The sequence below is a fragment of the Eufriesea mexicana genome, unplaced genomic scaffold (assembly GCF_001483705.2).
Source record: "Eufriesea mexicana isolate 0111107269 unplaced genomic scaffold, ASM148370v2 scaffold596, whole genome shotgun sequence".
Classification (NCBI taxonomy): domain Eukaryota; kingdom Metazoa; phylum Arthropoda; class Insecta; order Hymenoptera; family Apidae; genus Eufriesea; species Eufriesea mexicana.
The window spans coordinates 224,512-238,427 of NW_016908754.1; positions in this window are offsets into that span (position 1 = coordinate 224,512).

Below are 13,916 nucleotides of genomic sequence, written 5' to 3' on the forward strand. Positions count from 1 at the left end.
TAGTAGCCAGTGGAAACGGTGGAAAAACTGTATAGATATTTATTAAACGTATAGATATTTATAAACTGTATAGATATTTATTAAACGGGCGAACGGTTAGAACTAAGATCTAGGTCTATTTAAGGTCACGCAGGTTAAAGGACGTCTCCAGAAAATGGGAGACAAAGGACAAAGCGCAGGGGAAGGGGTCGTCCCCCACATCGCTAGGATGTACAGTTTATTTTATTATTTAGTTTCTACTACGACGCTAAGATACGCGACTTAATTTTCGCATCATAGACAAAATTTGGTTAATTATCAATTAACGCGTTTCAAGATGTATCCACGCACCGGTAAGGTTTCTAGTGGCGTAGAATGTTACTCTTCTTCGAATGATAATCGTGTTAGTGGTTTCTCGCGATTAATCAAATTTCGCACTGCCGGCGGTACCAGGTCACGCGGCGACGATCCATTCTTCGGAGAAAGTTCTTCGATTCAAAGTACATTTAACTCGTATCCAGACGAAAGGATATCCGTTGCTCGGTGCACTGTTTGGAAGTTGGAGAACTCATCGAAGGAGAAGGAACTCGGCGGACGGTGGCGTTCGAAGGCCGAAGGGGGAACCTAGCTAGGAAGAGTGGTGAAAATTCGTATTATCATCGATCGAGGCGTTCATATGGTCGTTTGCGTGGCCCGACGCGATTCTATCGTGTTACGGACAAAAGATGGTCGCGAGATCTTTCGAGAGGGAGCGAAACGGGAACGCACGGACGGGGAAAAGATCGATCCTTTCTGCGACTTCAGGATTCGCCCAGGAAGTAGTACGAATCAACAAGTGCGCCGACCACTCGTCCGCGACCGTCTAAGCTATCCGGAAGGAAATCGTCGAGATGATCTGCAGATTTTCGACAATGCTTGTGCAAAATCCGTTGAACAGTTATAATGAAAGTTTCTTATGGTGTACGAAATGTTTGCTAGACGGGGAGAACGCTCGGAGTTCCGGCTCTTTGAGAACTTTGAGTCAAGAAACGAAGGCGGAAAGTCTAATATCCTCCGAGCATCGTGCTTTTCGGCCAACTATCGTAAACGTTTGTCGTTGTGAACGTCGGAACGTTTACGACTTCTTTTAGTCTTTTCAGATTCTTGAATATTCCCCACGTCGAAGAGGGAATAATCACGCGATATCCTAATTTCGCTCTAGCCCCATCGGTACTCGAATTGTTCTTTGCGAATCGACGTTGAGTGCATATACGATTCTAAAGTGGTTCTTTCTGTCCTTATGACATAGCCATTGCCTCTTACTAGGAGCAGTGCGAGAGAAAATGGTCTGAAAATGGCCGATAGATGTTCATCGATTCGTCCCCATATTTTAACTATTTCTGCATACTTCTCTTCATTTTTTTTTTTTTTTTTTTTCATTATTATTAGAAATGAAAAGCGATATTTCTCTTCTGAACTTACAAAGTATAAGCACGCAAAGGTGAATTCTCGGCACGAGGGTTACTCGTTGCCGCTCCTTTCTCGTACTTTTTTTCTTTCCTTTCGTTGCAGAACAGAGTTTCACGTACACGACATCCTCGTTGCCGTGTCTCGCTAGAGATCAGATGCACCTGTGTATCTACGTGTCTTTTATTTCTTGAAATTTTATGCATGTCCCTGTTACTCGTTTCTTTGTACACGGGCCTCTTGTCTCCTCGCGAAAACAAAATGCGCGATTCGCATTTTAATGGATACCGTATGACATCGCTACACACGACAGACTGTGATATTTATTTTAATTCGAGCGCCACGGTGATTGATTACGCAGCTTTTAAATTTACAATTTCACGGAACGTTCGGCGAAATTAACATACGCTCTGCGAAGTGCAACGTACTCGAAGCGAAATACTAATTCAACGATTACGAAGGATTTACATGGTTTTTGCATGTTATTCGCATTTTATCGCGTCATTGCAACGCACCCCTTCCTCTTCCTCCCTTATTTATACGCGTCCACGCCCCCCTCCCGGTGCTTTTATTTTTCACTCGGCTCAATTCGACTTACGTCTTATACGTGTTTACAAATTCGATTGCCCGCCGGTTGTTACTCTAATCCTCTTACTGCGATTCCGGAAAGCCGTGCAAACGTTAAAGGGTAATTTTCTTTTCAGAGGCTCACAGAGCTCTAGAGCTCCTCGAAGATTATCACGCGAAGCTGACGAGGCCTCAGGACAAGCAACTGCGATTGGCCATCGAGCGCGTCATACGTATCTTCAAAAGCAGACTCTTCCAGGCGCTGTTGGGTAAGTGTGTCCGTTCAACAATTTTCATTAAAAGCATTCTCCAATGTATTCTAGAAATTCCCGCGCGTGTGAAATCGGATCCCCTATATTCCAGGGTGTTTTAAATTCGAAAAAATTCCAGCGACTCGTGCAGGATTCAAAGAGGCACACTACGCCTCGTCCTATTCTGTATGCTTCGGCTCAATCTCATCTTATTTATCGGAACTGGCACGTTGCCTCCCCAACGTTTCCCGCGCCATTGTTATTCGGAATAAAGCGCTTCTTACCGCGCGATTCATCCTGCTCACATGCTCTTTCAGACGAAAGCTCGTCCGAAATTTTGACCGGGGCTTTGTGCGATCAATGGAAAAAGAGAGGCAATATCGAGCCTTGTTTTTGTTTCAATTCGAGATTGAACATTCTTGCGAACACACGCCGCGAAATGGCGTTCGCGAATTTCTTTCAGTATCCCGTTCTAAGCGTCGGTCCATCTTTTAATCTTTTTCTTGCACCGGTGCAAATGTAAATTCCCAAAGTAAACCACTGTTTTACCCCGCGAATCCGATTTTCATCGTTAACTCTTCCGCTGCTTTCGATTTTAATTTACCGTTACTGAACGTTAATCGAGTCTGCAATACGAGCACGAATGATCAATCGTGAATTCCGAAGATTTGTAAATTCTACGTGTATTTTTTGATGATTTTTCCGCCAAATTCTCACGCCGTGGAACGTGCAGAATCACGCTGCGAAAGAATTTTCCAATCTCGGTGACTTTCAAAATTCGATACTGTAGGATGGCGGAATTGTTCTTGTTGAGACCCCGAGAATTCACGAAAGAACAAGAACACAATAACACAAACTCAAAACTGGTGAACTGATTTAACTTAGGGAAATAACACCAAGATAACGAAAACACACAAAGACGCACTCTTTTAAAGCTCTCTTTCCAACAACAAGCGACTCACGCTTGTGCTGGTCACAACCGATTTCCAAGGACTCTGTTTTGGTTGTCAAGGACCACGCTTTTATGCTTTCCTTAACCTACGCTTCGCCTCCCCGTAGAGGAGTCACGCAACTTAATTTTGTTATATAGAATAACTTTTCGATTTACTTCTAGAAGATATCGATCGGTTTACAATTTGTTCTTGCTGGCAATAGTCGATTCGCGATTTCTTTTGGTATCCTGCAATGCTTTATTTGCTTTTTAACGTCCAACGTGTTTTCGTCTCACGGAATTTCGAGAAATAGGCGAGTCGAAGCTAAGGGGATGGACGAAATAATTTTTTAAAGTAGCAGAGCGGTGGTTCATTTTCGACACGCCAGTGTCGTAACCGTACGAGTTACTTGGCGAAGCAGATTGTCCTACTCGGACCGCTCTGTATAATGCTTCCGCATAGAGGAGATTAGTCCGTTGCATCTGCGACTGTGTCGGCTGCACCTACGTCCGTATGCCGCGCTTCGCCTGTTAGCGCTGATAACACGAAACACCCTCGCCTCGAGAGTGCCATCGGTGACGTGGACAATGGCCGCAAGATTACACGTCATATCAGCTCCGCTAAGTACTTAACGAGATTAGAATATTACCTGAAACACCTGAAATTAGCGTCTTTCCGACAAAGTGATTCGAACACGATCATCGTTAATCCCGAGCAAACCGGAAACCCTGCGAACGCTGCTACCACGAAACCATTTTCACGCGTCGGATTAAAGGGAAGACGTATCTCTCTTTAAAATATAAATTTTTTGAAAAATCTTGCAAACCGAACCCGGTAACCTGGAAGTTCGATTAAGTTACGTTAGAGGGATATTTCTTTCGTGCGAGAAAAATAGGGATACGAGTAAATCTCGTCGTTGCAGGATATCGACTCGATGTGGCATAAAAATTTTCGCTCGTTCTCGAGATGTTTACGTCGTAGCAACGCGAACGGGAAACTTTTTGCGAAATTCCTTGAATTTTGCACGCGTTCAGTGCGAAGCTGTTAAATAGGCTATGTAGATGTGCCCGGGAATATTGCACGCATTCTTAATTCAGCTGGCAATCTCACTGCCAGCGCGAGAAATTTCCGGTCTCGGTTCTAACTGCAATTTCGGCGGTCGCTGCTTTAAACGTAGCTAAATTAAAATTGCTAAAATACGGCGCACCCGAATTTCCACGCTGGGATCGATTTCTTTAATTCCAACCGCGAGGTAATTACGCGGAAGTTCGCGCGCGTTCTCGAACGCTGGTAACTTCGTGAGAAGCCTTTATCGCTGTAGCGGGTTTTGGGGGGTGCCATCGTAATTAATGATTCGAAGAAGATTGCACGGCGTATCGTTGGCCGCATACCACAGTTTCCTGGTCAATGCCCACAAGATTACGCGTCACGTTGGCAACGCTAAGTACGTAACAAGGTTACAATTTAGAACTAAGCACGTAACCGTGCTACAGCCGGCCGAACTTACAGCCAGAAGTTTATAGGGAGCTGGTCGACGAAATAATGGTGCCGACTGAAATTGAAGCGGCTGCTCGACGATGTTTGGCCTTGATTAGTAACGATTGTGCCCGGATTCGACGTCGATCCCGCTGATCCCGAACTTTCCCGTCGTATAAGCTCGTCGCCGGAACCTATACGGGAGTCACGAACAATTCCGAAGGTCGATCGTGGAACGATCCAGTTACGGAATCGGGCTGTTCCTGGCCGAAGAGAGTGGGCCAGGAAGATAAATTCGCGTAAAAGTAGCTGATACGGGACGGGGGAGCTACCCCGCACGACCAACGGAAGATTCCAAATTAATTTACTCGAATGTCGCGATAATTGTTATACAACAGCGCGGCTACCGTCGGAGCTGTTGCAATTAGACCAGCGAGGAACGCCGGTGCTCGTGATTTAATTTTCTTCGAGCGAACAACCAGATCTTAATTGAGTTTAACGCTTTCACGTGTCCAAAGAATAATTCGGATCGCTGACGCTTACCTTGGACGACTCTTAGTCGTGTCTCTTGCTTCCTGTTAATTGCCGCGATAATAGAGCGCATTGTACGACGACTCGATATCTTCGCGAATTTATGAAATTGTTCTCCCGGAACGAAACGTCGTTTCGCGCCGGCTCCATCCCCGACGCTTGGTCGATTTAATAACCCAATCCCATCGAAGGCGCAACCAGCGCACGGAATTTCGCGTCTGCCGGTGTTTCTGGTAAATTTGTCAAAGGCACGTGACACAGCCCCGCGAGACACTCGTGGACTCGCCTTTCCTTTGGTCAGCAAACTCGAAGGCAATTCGAGAGGCCGCACCGCCATTTTGGACCAGTTAAAATTCTCGAGTAGCCTCGACCGAGTGGCTCTCGATTTATCCCCCTCTCGCCCTCTTTCTTCCGTTTGCAACCCTCTTCCCCTTGTTATCCTCGGCATCAGCTTCCAGCCGATTGTAGATGGCGAATCAAGTGACTCGAGAACAACCCGAGTCCAGAGGTGTTTCAACCGGCAAAATCAAACAGAACGAGCGAAAGTGTGATCCTCGAGGAGGAAACGCGCGGTGGTCGAGATTGCTCTCGCGATTCGAGGCATCTCGTTCGACGCGACGAATTATCGCGATAAATCCAGCTCGAAAGTCGAAGATTTGTTTCCGACCCGCTTCGACCGGGAGACGCGGCTTTAACGAACTTGTTACCTTCCCCTCGGAATCCTCTCGGAAACTCGGGTTTGGACGTTCGACGTTTCTAATCCCCTGCCTTACGAATCTTCCCGTCCGATAAAACAATTCGAAATCCAGATTACAAGGAAACGTCTACTTCCGGATACGTGGCTGTGTGATTTTCTCGAGCCCGCGTTTCCCTCTGTTCCACCTACCCTCTGGGAACGACGGATCCTTATTTCCGTTGCATCGTTGGTCGAGGTAGACTGTTTGAACCTCGATAATATTTACCCATCCAAATGAACGAAAACCGTCGCCAATCGCGGAACGGAGAAAAGAAAAAACCCCTTTCACATAGCATCGAACAAATTTATCGCATAATCGTTTCGCGCCTGACCGGTTGAAAATATCGGCCAATGCGAATTTCTCAATTCCCATATCGCAATAGTTTGGCTTTATCCCACGATATCGAATTTTGCTCGTTTATTTAGCGAAACTTGGACGAATTTGGGTCTAGGATCCATAGATTGGGTCATCCTCGCTTGGACAACTTCCTAGGGAAAACAGGTATGCAAAGCAGGTCGTAGCAAAGAAACCTAATTAAGGGAAAGCAGGCTGCTAATCTCGTAATCCACGCTCATCGTTCTTGCAGAATTTCGAGGGCTGATCGTGCAGAGGAAATTGTGAAGCGTTAGTCAGCGTCGAGTAAACACCGAATTTGACGGATTTCGTGTTTCTAATTGTCTCGGTAAGATGACAAGGGAAATTGGAAAACAGCGCGAATTCGACGCGTCGTGTAGATACACCTCGTACCGTATGCCGACACTCCACAGATCCGAAATGCACGGTTCGATGCGACATGGGCTCGGAACACAGACACGATCCAGTATTTTACACCTTGATGGCGGATGCATCGGACGTAACGTTACGAAACATGACCGGCTGACAAATCCTCCTTGCCCTCACACGCGTCCGCTGGTTTAGGTCAGTTTTAAGCGATACACCGATGGGCAGCTTTTGATTTATTCTCTGCTCTTACCGTCCTCTGCTCTCGCATTGTCCTTTGTACGTACGCATGTTTGACATGGCGGATAGCTGGATTTTTCCCGGCCTCTGTTCGAAAGCCTACGTCCCGGGCAAAAAGAGGCAAAGGAGTAACGAGGGGACTATAAACGAACGTGGATATTTTCGGAAACGAATGGAACGCTGTGACAGAACTCGACCTATTTCCAAGTTTCCGATCGTGAACCGGACAGAGGAGGGTCCTTGATCATGGTTGTCGGTGAAGGAGACGCGAGTCACGGACACTTAAGGAACTGATCGATCCTTTGATCGAAAAACGTTAATGAATCGAGCAAACTCGATTATCGCGTTCGTGACTTTTAATGGAATCAGCCGCTCAGCGATAAACGTATTTCTGGCCGCTTGGTAAATCAGACGTGGCTTGTTAACGTCGGGGGAAGAAAAGGAGAAGAGTAAGCTGGTTGCCGCGTAACTCGAAAATCAGCTTCTCCTTTGCCGTCACTTTGAAATTCAGGTCGGTCATCGATCGGCCGGTGAAAATTTTTCCCGAACAAGCCCGGGAGAGAAGAAACATCTTCGGCGGGAGGGAAGTATCGTCTACTTTTCGCGTTGGCCTGGAACTACTGAAACTAGGGGAGCTTGGTGTGGGGAAGCGTGAAAAGCGGAAGAAAGAAGAAAAGAAAGTAACGAGACTAGAGCTGAAAAGCGGGGGAGGGTTGGACGAGCAGATCAATTTATAAATCAATAAAAAGCGCGGCGGCGCTGTAATAAAAAGAGAATAAGAGTAAACGGAATCGAAATAGATGGGAGCTGAAACTGCAACTCGAGGGAAGAAAGTAGCAAGGGAACAGAGGGAATAGAGAAATATTAAAGTACCAAAACACCGACAGCGACGTTGATAAGTTTGTGGTCTTTCTACCTCGAAGCAGGCGGACAAAAGAAGCGACGGAATCCTTTGAAACTAGCGAAATACGTAAAGATAACTTTGCTCTTGTAATTCGAGCAAACACCGAGAGATTACGTTCGTATCTAATCTCGCCGGAAAATAAAAAGGGATAGAAAAATTCTAGCACGCGCGTATCACGTTGTACGAATTATCTTCGATCCCTCGCGTGCAGCTCGCGCGTAAGCGTCTAATCCGCCACCGACACGAGAGTCGTTTCAAAGGCTATTTAGACGGCTATTTTCATCGAAAGCGCTTCGTCAGACGGACAGCGTCGCCGTCGAAAGCGTCCGGCTCGCGTTAAGGACCTAAGCGTGAAAAAGCGTGCCACGAGCCCGGCCTCCTCGCGCGAGATTATTTACGGCGCACCGTTTGTTTTAATTACGATTAATTCTTCTTGCACGGTGTCTGGCCGGTGTCTCTCCTTTTTGCTCACAGCCGCTTTTTTTATTCCGTGTCGCGCCGCGCGGAAAATCCGATTTATTTCGGGCGTTAGACGCGGCAGCGGTGCAGAAAATTGCAGCTTCATCTGGCCGAGCGATCATTCGCGCTAGGCCGCTGCACTCACGGACGACGACATTTCGCTGCACGACGGAAGATGAAAACGGAAGAGAGAGAGAGGGCCGGGAAAACGAGCGCATAAGGGACGCAGGAAGAAATTGACACGCGTCGTGGACGCTTCGATGACGCGCGAAACGCGTCAGCTCTTGACGTATTTCGGATTCGGGGCTGTTCTTTTCACGTCCCTCCGTCTCATCTCGTCGTGTCGCGTCGCGCCGATCTTCCTGGACCCCGTTATCGCGACGGGATCGTTCCAAAAATCCATCCGCCGATTCGTTAACGTCGCCTGGAATGACCTTCTAGTTATACCTCGCCTCTAGTTACGTACCGTCATCCCCGAAGAAGCCTCGATGCTTTCGTCGGAATCTCTGCAACCGATCTTCGCGCTACCTTTCGCAGGCGACAGGAATTCGATCGATATTCTTTTCATGCATATCGCGATGCTCGTGCAGTTTCTCGAGCACGTGTTCTTTTCGTTACAAGGGCCAGGCATTGTTTCGTACTCGACAAGGGGCAAGCTCGCGCGATTTTTATCGGAATCGAAGTCGCGCACGCGACCAGGCAAAATTATTACTAATACTGGTTTCGCGCGGAGGAACACCAGTCTCTTGTTTGACTACGCTCCGAATTGTGCGCATACGCGAAATAGCAAAATGTAAACTGCGAGCAGCTCGGAAATGGAAGCTGGACGGTGCTTAATTTCGAAACATAGTCTCGGATTACTTGTCAAATTTACATTTCGTGCGTCGAGCAGATTGTATATCGAAATAACCGGAGGACTGATCATATTGCCGTGGAAAAATTGCATTTTTGGTTAGCAGCTTTTCATTATCGAACCCGATATCCGCCGATCCCTTTGGGCAAATTTTTCGAAATCGAAACTCCCTTGTAACCATACGCGTCCCCTCTATACCTTCGATCCTCGATCTCTTCTTTTCTTCCATTTTCTCCGACCAGAGATTGGAAATACCTGGTCGGCGATGATTTCGAATCGATCAATCTCCGTTCGCTTTTGTGGCTCGATATTGAATGCAGCTTTTTTCTCTCCTTATTCATTTCCCCGTATCAGAAAGAGAATTTCCAACGCGCTCCCGTTATACGACGCAAACGTGCACCGCCCGTTTCAAAATTTAATACGACGTTGCAAATGTAAATTATTTAATACCGCGAATACGTACGTACGTACGTGGAAAACGTCGTTGCCAGTGGTGCGTAATTTTGTTACGGGGAATCGAACGAGAAATTTACATTTGTGCCTCGATTTTCAGATATTCTGCGTCATTTTAAAGCGTTGGTTAAATCACTGATACGTGATCTTCCTCATCTTCCGACACGCGGATATTAATTATTAAAATTCTGTAGTATGTCAAAGGTATATCGTTTACACTCGATACGTAGCAAGCAGTTGTCATTTTTATATTCGACGATCTGGAGGAAATCGAAATGATCGTGAGGATCGTTTATTTAAAATGTCCGCGATACACATATAAATTAATTATTAAAATTCTGGAGTATGTCAAAGATATATCGTTTACACTTGATGCACAGCAAATAATTATCATTTTTATATTCCACGATCTCGGGGAAATCGAAATGATCGTGAAGATCGTTTATTTAAAATGGCAGCAACACACGAATATTAATTATTCGAATTCTGGAGAATTCCAAAGGTATATCGTTTACACTCAATGCACAGAAAATAATTGTCATTTTTATATTCGTCGATTTGGAGGAAGTCGAAATGATAATGAAGATCGTTTATTTAAAATGGCCGCGAAATCGCGAAGGGAAGATCAAGCCAGGGAAAATAGAGGGAGGCTGCAACAAAACCCGCGGAGGTTTCGCTAGCGACGTGGTTTTTAATTTTCATTGTCTACGCCTTTTTACACGTGTATCCGTAAACAAAGGGCGGATACGCGTAGCGGGATCTTCATGGTCGATCTTAAAGCCTACTTTGTTTCGCCCACGGTTCACAATGCCGGGTATATGTTGCGGTACATAAAGGAGCGTATGTACTCTTATATAACGAACTTTTGTCCCGGGGTCCGAGAATTCGTTAATTATCATTGCGGAGTGGCCTTTATTGTCACGCTGCTGGCGTGGTCTTTGTTTTACGCGCGGGAAACGCAGCTGGCAAAGTAGCTGCTATTCCCAAAGCTACCAATGCGCCACTGATTCTTAGCGTGGCCTTTCCGTGTCAAAACGCCGAGATTTACTACAAGCTGTTTTTCATCTTCGGGGTATAAAGCACGCACGTGTGCTCTTTGCGAATTTTTCATCAGCGTGCCATTTCTTCAATTCGGTGGAAGATTTAATCGCTTTTATAATTCAAATTTCGTAGAATAAAGAGTTTATTTCGTACCAAAGCAGCTGCATTATTCAGGAAAATGGGGAAAAAATGGCGACGAACGATAGGCTTAGGGAAATATCGATTTTTCATGGCCAGCGAGAAATACGGATTATTTGTCTCGATGGTTTACTCTGATACAAGGGTCGGGACCTTGGGAAATACGTAATAAATTCTTATTGCACGGTAACATTGCACGGTACCCACGAACTGCAGAGCATTAAGCCGCATGTACGTACGTGTACAAAGGATAGTCGTATACACGGTTGCGTACACGTATCCGTGTCGTATCGATGTTACGATACCCGAGCACTGATGTGTCGGTACGTTTCCAATAACCTTATTGATATTGCATACATCGCGATACTAGAACATTGTAACAAAGTACGTGCTCTCTTTGATAGAACCCGAACGTGTACCAGCAACGAGATATACGCGTTCCCTTTTGTAGTTACCATTTTTAAACAACTTTCATTTCGCTCTGCAGCAAACATGACTTTTGTATTTTCTTTGCAAATACGGTTACGATACTCGAGTAAGTCAAATTTGCTCTGTCAATGGACGCGATAAAGGTTTTCTCTACTCGCTTCGATGTTTCTCTTCATCCGGAAATTCGATAATTAATATTTCCCGCGTTTCATTTTTCCATTTTCCTTTTACCATCGTCCCTTTTATCCTCGTTGAATTACCGTAATTCGAACGTCGGAATAACGAATTCTCCTTTGCCGAACGTTACATGGAAAATTACAACGCGGTCGAAAATTTATTTCTAGGAGAAAACAGTCGATACGTAAGAAGGTGGAGAACGAAGTCGTGCAAAAGGAAAGTTTGCCGCTGTAACAGGATCGTTAACATGGAGTACTCGGGACCGGCGGAATTGCCATTGGGTCTCTGACGATGGCACGTTGCACGGTGAACGGTCGCGGCGGTCTCTGTCGACTGGCGGGACGATTTGAAATTCAAACCACGAGCAGGCAGTGTTGTAAGATCGTTAACCGAATACCACGATCGTTGCCGCTGGCGCAGTCGTCGCAGTTGTTACGAGGGTGGCCAATTTCTCTCGTTTTCCACGGGAATCGTTCCCATTCGTTGCTTCTTGTCGCACACGCGAATCCGATTCGTCGCCATAAACTCGGCCGTTAGCCGCTTCGCCACTATTTTCGGCCATTTTCTCCACTTCCCTACCCCTTCCCTACCCCTTCCCACGCCGGAGAAAAATCGCGGCATTACGTTTTCTATAAATCCGTTCGAATAATTCCCCCCGCAGGACCAGCGTCGTTACCCTGCATTTCTTCGAGAACTTTCCGCGACTTTCCGTTGCGATTCATTGCAGTTGACCCCCTTTTTTTCCAGAGGTACCATACCATGGGAACATTATCTTGGGGTGGGTCGTCGACCACGTATATACGTATATATTCGCGCGTATACACCGTTGATCCCTTGTTTTTCGCTGCAAATGTTTTTACGGTTCTTCGAAGCATTTCTTCTTCTTTTTATTTTTTCCCTCCCTTTCTATACTTGTTTTCGTTTCCCAAGTTTCTCGAGAAAAGCGTTTCTTCTTCTTCTTTTTATTTTTTCCCTCCCTTTCTATACTTGTTTTCGTTTCCCAAGTTTCTCGAGGGATAACGAGACATCGCTTCGTAAATCCTCTTTCTTCCAACGGTCTGTTTCTCCCTTTTACCTTTTAACGTACGCAAATAAAGTTCACGCTGACGAAGGGATGCGCGAGAGGAATGACTTCATAGGGTATCACCGTGCCGCGTAATTTCATCGCTATGTAATACTATAAAGTGCAAACTATAAAGTACAATTACGCTCAGAGCTGGTCGCATTTTGCCGTTACTTTCGTTCGGATCGTGATAGTAAATCGCGTGATCTTAAAGCTCGCGACGACCGAAACTGGACGAAAGACGCGAGGCTGGCGACGAAAATATCGTCGCGAGACGATTAATCGTCCGTTATCCGTGGACATCGCGGTGAAACATTAATTAGACGCCCGTCGCAGAAAGCATCGATCGCGTCTTTGCGTTGAAATTTAACGAGCGTCTTCCGCAAAGAACACTGGTCGGGGTTGATGCTTTTTAGCGAAGGACGCTCGGTATTAATCTCGTTTCTAATTGCGCGCTCGCTGGATTTTGTTGCTTTCCCGTACTAATAAAGCTACGTGTTCGTCCCGTACGCTCGCGGATTATATTTTCTCCGGCATGATACGCGAAAGTTTTACGATCGTTGCTTTCCCGGTCGGTAACCATTTGCTTCTCCGTGGCTTCGAAATAATTTTAACGAGCACCGAGATCGAGTTATCGCTGTAGCGTTTGCTTCATCGAGTTCGCGAAATTTAACGACTTACTTTTTAACGATCAACGTACGCGTAATCATTGTCTAAACGCGCCTCGAGTTCGCGTGTAAATGTTTCCACGTTCGTTCATGGATCGCGGAAATCGTGGCATCGTACTCGACGACGTGGTCGAACAATTAACGCTTTTGCGACGTTATTACGTTAATCTCGGTGGTAAAAGTTGCACGCGTTGAGGATTTAATAACGATAAAATTCGTATCTCCAGCTGTATCGGTCGCGTCGTTTGTAAACGGGTATAAATCGGAGAAAAATGGCGGCCGGGGACAGAAAGAATCGCGTTTCGATTGGTTTCCCACCTGGATTCGAAGTTTCGGAGTTTGTCGACATCCACGTCAATATCGATCGAGCCCCTGGCTAAAACTCTCTTTTTAATGTAATTATTCATGCACGAGCGCACAGTATCCGTTCAAAGTATTACACTGTAGCGACGTTGCACCCGTTTACAATCGTGGCCCCGGCTCGATTCTTTTTGCGAATCGAAACAGAGGAAGCCTTTGTATCGACCACGACGCAGTCCCGCTCTCCGCTACGTTCCTTTTTATCTCCAACCCCAGCTGTTGACTGCATCTCATTATCCGTCGTTACGCGGGATCACAAACGTGCATACACAGTCGACGGTTCGTGAAATTTATCGACAATTGGGTCACCGTATGTCCGGGCCATCGTCGATACGCCCGTCGCTTTGAGAACGACCGATCTGATCGGAAGCGACGCGAAAAACTCCGCGTTGGGGGGACAAGTAACCGTGCCAAGAGACCTTTCTCGATTCCACTGCATCTCGATATGGACTGCATTAAGGCTCGCGATAAATTCGACGTGGAATCGAGGAA